General features: G+C 33.3%; 1 long non-coding RNA gene across 1 annotated transcript in view; it reads left to right on the top strand.

Annotated features, from left to right (window-relative positions):
- The first annotated feature begins 1,215 nt into the window (after positions 1-1,215).
- The window catches only part of LOC105294092, a 16,428-nt gene continuing 11,610 nt past the window's right edge, over positions 1,216-6,033 (top strand). Inside the window, exon 1 of the long non-coding RNA XR_896040.2 lies at positions 1,216-1,225. This is a non-coding gene — a long non-coding RNA (uncharacterized LOC105294092). The remainder of the gene's footprint in view (positions 1,226-6,033) is intronic.

Below are 6,033 nucleotides of genomic sequence, written 5' to 3'. Positions count from 1 at the left end.
GGAAAACAGTTTGACAGTTCCTTAAAATGTTGAACACGGAGTTACATATGACTCAGAAAACTCTACTCCTAGGTATATATCCAAGAGAAATGAAAACATATGTTTGAAAAAAATAAACTATACATGAATGTTCATAGCGGCACTATTTATCATAGCCAAAAAGTAAAAACAGCCCAAATACCCATCAATTGATGAATAGATAAATAAAATGTGTTATAGCTATACAGTGAAATGTTATTCAGTAATAAAAAGAAATGAAGTACTAATACATGTTACAACATGAGTGAAGCTTGAAAGCATGCTAAGTGAAGGAAGCCATTCACCAAGGACTACATAATATATGATTCCATTTATATGAAATGTCCAGAATGGGTAAACCCATAGAGACAGAAAGCAGATTGGTGATTGCCTAGAGCTTAGGGTTTGGCAGGGGGTGGGGGGAATAAAAGAGACTGCTAAAGGGTATGAGCTCTCCCTTTGGGTTGATGAAAATGTTCTAAAATTGATTGCAGTGATAGCTGCAAAATTTTGTGAATAAATTAAAAACCATTGAATTGTACACTTTAAATAGGTGAGTTCTAGGATACATTACTTACATCTCAATAGAGACATGATTTCTAAAAAGCCAACCACTAGAACCTTTAATTCATTATTTCTAGACTAATGTGTTATTATTAGACTGTACTATGTATTATGACTATTTTACAAACATAAGTTACTCTTAAATAAAATATTTTTAATCATATGCTGCTAGAATCCCTTGCTAGTCATTAATTTTAACTAGATAAGACTTGTAGACTCTTTATTAAAATAAAGAATCTTGCAAAGTCACAGGCTTTTTTTTCCCTACCAAGCATGAAAAAGGAGAAGAACCAGTGATCTTCTGCTTTGCAGAGCAATCTTATAAGAATTTATACTACTTACACATGAAGAGATATCAGTTACAACATTACTAACAGGGCAATAAATTTTCAAGTAAAGCAACCAATCAGAATCATAAGCTTCAAGAAAGAAGTTCATGTAGGTCGTCTGCTTGTTTCCGGGAGTATATAGAGTAATGGTACCAACACTTGGCCAAATTCTGGGAGTAAAACCCTTGGATTTAACATAGTCACTGGTTAATGAGGTTGTCTTGTACTTCTGAGGCATTGAGACAAGACATCAGATTGTCAGTCTTGTTTAACATACATAGCAAGATTTATGTGCATCTGCCTCCTGGTTTGAGGTCTGCACCATGGATAGTCATGTAGGAGGAATGAGCCTACATGACCAGATTCCAATAAGAACTCTGGGCACTGAGACCTTAAATGGGCTTACCTGGGCAGACATTTCATTGACGGTCTTGTCATTTGCTACCGGACTGAAAGCACATCAGTGTGACTTGCGTGGAGGAAGGACCTGGAAGTCTGTGCCTAATCTTTCCGGAAGTCACCTAGGCCTATCTTTTTTCTGCTGATCCTATATTATATGCTTTGTTGTAATAAACTTGAGCCATGATTATAACCTGTTACTTAGTCAGATAAGTCCTTCTAACAAATCTCCAAACTAGATGTATTCTTGGGACCGTCAAAGTGCAAGCATTTCTCCAGAGATTATTTTTAGGGACATAGCAATTAAATTTCAAAATCTTAGTAGTTTTATAAAACTCTATTTAAAAATTAAACTTCTAAGAACAGCTTTATAATAACAAGAAATAGAACATGCTAGATATAATTATGAGTATTCACACAATTTCTATATAGCACAGAAAAAAAATCAATATTTTTAGTAAATAGCTACCATTTAACATTTTACAAGTTTTATGCCACAGAGAGATATCTTTTCCTCTGTACTATTGGGCATAGGGGCATACCCTTTACCTCTTTCTGAGACTTTTTGTTAATTAGAAAGGCTTGCTTTGATAAAGCCAAACTCTGGATTTTTTTAGTTAGCATTATAAGCAAAAAGCAGGCCTGTGGAGATAATTGTACTGGCATAAATTCAATAAAAATGAATAATATCTTATAATAACAGTAAAATAAAGAGCATACAGCATTACTTTTTCACACATATTTGATATGTATGATCACATATTTATAAATATGATAAGAGAAATATCACTAGAATGCTATTCTATATAAATTGATGGAAATATATACAAAAATATCATAAAAGCGGCTTTATTTCTTTTACATAATTTTGTATTTACATATGCTTTTCTGTAAGGACTGACAAATTTTATTTTGATATGACAAGATAATAGGCCATGAGGTTAAAGATAATAAATTTGTGTCATTGCCAGGGAGTATAAACTTAAGTTGATTTATGTATATAACAACAGTGTGAAAATTTGAGGTTGTTCACCAGAATGCACAGTTATCTAAATTCTCTCTGAAACAAATTCTTTACTTTTCACAAAAGGCCTTCTTTCCTGTCTAACCACAAATAAGCAATATTAAATTAAGTGGCAGGTAAGTAAAATAAAAATATTTCTATGTTGTTTTCTTTTGCTTTATGTATAAAAATAAATCATTCTGAAGGCAATAATCTCTATTGTAGGTATATGAGGTATGTACCCGAAACTTTATTACACAGAATAAAGTAATGACTTCTTGATTCTGCCAAAATAAAACAAAAACTGGTGAGGCAATTCTCTATTATAAGCCAGTAAATTATTTCACAGATCAAGAATAAAGAAGATTGTTTTTCTTCAACTTCAACTTCTTGTTTCTTATTGTCTTCAAGAGATTTTCTAATTTATTTATTTGTTCATTTACTTTTTTATTTACTTACTTGTTTATTTGCTTACTTGTTTGTTTACTTATTTATTTTCCAGCTTTATTGAGATATAATTGACATGAGTTTTTCCTATTTATGTTGCGGTCATGTGTTTTGTTACTGGGTCAACTAGCCTATTCCTGCAGTGCTGACTGTGGGATGAAATTTCTTCTTTGAAAGCCTATTTCCAACAGCCAGAGGTATATCTCTCAGGTCCTTGGACTTCTAATTATGATACAAAACCCAGAAGAGATCTTTTTAAATGATAAATTTGACTACCCCCCAAAAAATTATGCATGGCATAAGTCAAAGACTTACCAAAAAAGTCAAAAGACAAATGGGAAACAACTATGAAACAAGAATACCTAGAAACACCCAAGATCCATTAGGTGATTGGGGTGTAATATCAGCAAGAAAGGATTGGAATGTAATTGTACTCAATATGCTAAAATATCAATTTTCTACCATCCAAAGAATTTTTGCAATAAAAAGAAAGTAAAGGACAGTAAGAGAACAAGGTTTTGATACTGATTACCTAGCACTATTCAGAGTCCAGAAAAATTGACTATTGACATAAATACTCTGGTTGTGACATAGTTATATACTATTACAGGATAAGAATAGTTTACTTTACCTCATTATAGTTTGGATACAGTATTTCTTAGTTTGAGTAAACTATATATTGCTCTAATTCCATATTCCTTTAAATAAACATCTGATGGTATAAATGCCTCCCAGCATTTATTGTATAAGTAAGTAAACGAATATATAAATAGTGGGGGGAAAAATCATATAGTTTTCACTGTAAGTTTTTCTGATAGATGTCCTGGTTTACTAACAGTTTCTTGTGAGTTTGGTTATCATGATACTCATGGAGTCTGTTCAATTCTGTATTCATTAACAATTTTAAATTTCTGCATCTGTGAGTTGAGGACCAAATGCTTTCTATACACTGAAGACTCTAGTGATTTTACTTTGTGAGTCCTTACCCACGCAGCCAGTTGATCTCAGATATACCTGTTTCAGTTAGCCTTTGTTGTATATAACAAATCATGTTCAAAATTAGTACCCTAAAAGAATATCCACTTATAGCTCATAATTCTGTGGATTACAGTTTGGTCTAGAATCAGCTGAGTGGTTCTTCTGCTGCTCTTGCCTGGAATTACTCTAAGATAGTCTCGTTCACACACCTGGCACTTGTGCTGGTTGTCAACTAGTGCTCCTCAGTTCATGGCCTCATCCTCCCGTAGGCTTGACTGAGCTTATTAACATGGTAGTCTCAGGGCAGCAGTCTAAGAGAGCAAGAGCAGAACTACTAGACCTTTGGAAGCTGAAATTTAGAAGTAATAGAACATCGCTTCTGCATTTTATTGGGCAAGGAAGGTCATAAGACCAGCCCAAGATTCAAGAGTTAGATGTGATAGTTCATTTTACATGTCAACATGACTGAACTAATGGAGGCCTAGATAACTGGGAAAACATTATTTCTGGGTGTGTCTGTGAGGATATCTCTGGAAGAGATTAGCATTTGATTCAGGAGACTGAGTAAAGATCATCTTTACCAATGTGGGTGAGCATCATTCAATATATTGAGGGTCTGAATAGAACAAAAAGAGAAGGATGAGTTTGCTCTTGAGCTGAGACATCCATCTTCTCTTGCCCTCAGACATTGGCACTCCTGGTTACTGAGGATTCGGATTCAGACCAGGACTGACCTCACCCCCAATTTTTAGGTCTTCAAACTCAGATTAAATTACACTTGGTTCTCCAGCTTGCAAATGGCAGACCATGGGCTTCTTGGCCTCCATAACCACGTGAGCCAATTCCATATCTCTATTTATATATCTATCTTATAGGTTCTGTTTCTCTGGAGAGCCCTGACTAATACAATGGGGGAACAGACTCCATCTCTTCAGGAGGAGCTACAAATAATCTGTAGCTATGTTTAATCCTCCAATATTTCTAACATAAATTTACCAATTGTTCCAATAATGTCCTTTTAGAAAAAGAAAAGATTCTCTGTTCTAGGATCAATTCTAGGATCATACAGTGAATTTAGTTGTCATATCTCTTTAGTCTCCTTTAATCTGGAACAGTTTCTTAGTTTTTCTTCATCTTTCATGACATTGATATTTTTGAATTCTGTTTTTGAGTAATTTGACATTTTGATGTTTTGTAGAATAATCCTCAATTTGTGTTTATCTAATATTTCCTTGCGATTAGATTCAGATAATATATTTTCAGTCTAAACACTGTATAAGAGATGTTATGACCTCATTACTTTACATCAGGAGGAAATAATGTCAATTTATTTCATTATTGGTGGTGATAACTTTGATCAAGTGGCATTACCAACGTAGAGTTCCTCTCTTTCTTTGTGATTATTCATTTGTGTGATTTTATGTTGTTCTTTATTAAACTTTTACTGACTAGTTTTAGTATCAATTATTTCTAAATAAAGTTGATAAAAGAAACAAATTTTGAATCTTAGGTTTAAATATGGTTTGCTATTTATCAGTTATGTAGCCTTAGAGCAACTCACTGATGGCTCTGACCCCAGTTGCCTCATCTGTAAACTGTAAATACTACTGCTTACCTCCTAAGTTGTTCTGAAGATGACAATAAGATAATAACAGAGTCATTACCATTCATTTAACTAGTTTTTACTGGAGTCCTTTAACTTTTAGTAGTATGCTAGGAAGATATAAGCAAAACAGATAATATCCTTGCCCTAGTACAGATTACAGTCTAGTGTAAGTAGATATCAGGAAACTTTCTGTAAAAGGCCAGAATGTAAATATTTTAGCAGCCATACGAGCAATACATAAATGAATGGGGTTTCTGTGTTCCAATAAAACTTTATTTACAGAACAGGTTGTGGGTAAACTTGGCCCGTCAGCCATACTTTGTTGATCCCTAAACAGAAAAACAAATAAATATAATTTCAAATTTTCATGCATGCTCTGAAGGAAAAATATACATATTAGAAAATTATTTAACAGTGACCTTATCTTGTCTAGAATATCAGGGATAATAAAGCTGAAGAAGTAACATTTACACTAAGACCTGAAAAATAGGTGGCCATTAACTAAATATATGGTAGTAAGGAACTTTTCAGGCAGAGCAAATAAGATGTGTTAAGGTACTGAGGGAGAAAGTTGCATAGCATTTTTTAAAAACTCAAATATAGCCTAGAGGGCAAAAACATAAGAAGAGTAATGTGAAAGTCTTTTAACAAATTTTTTTAAATTTCTTATTAGTATTAGGCATTGTTCT

The sequence above is a fragment of the Pteropus vampyrus genome, unplaced genomic scaffold (genome assembly GCF_000151845.1).
Source record: "Pteropus vampyrus isolate Shadow unplaced genomic scaffold, Pvam_2.0 Scaffold82, whole genome shotgun sequence".
Classification (NCBI taxonomy): domain Eukaryota; kingdom Metazoa; phylum Chordata; class Mammalia; order Chiroptera; family Pteropodidae; genus Pteropus; species Pteropus vampyrus.
Note: the sequence above shows the minus strand (reverse complement) of the source record. Positions and strands in the feature narration are given on the sequence as shown.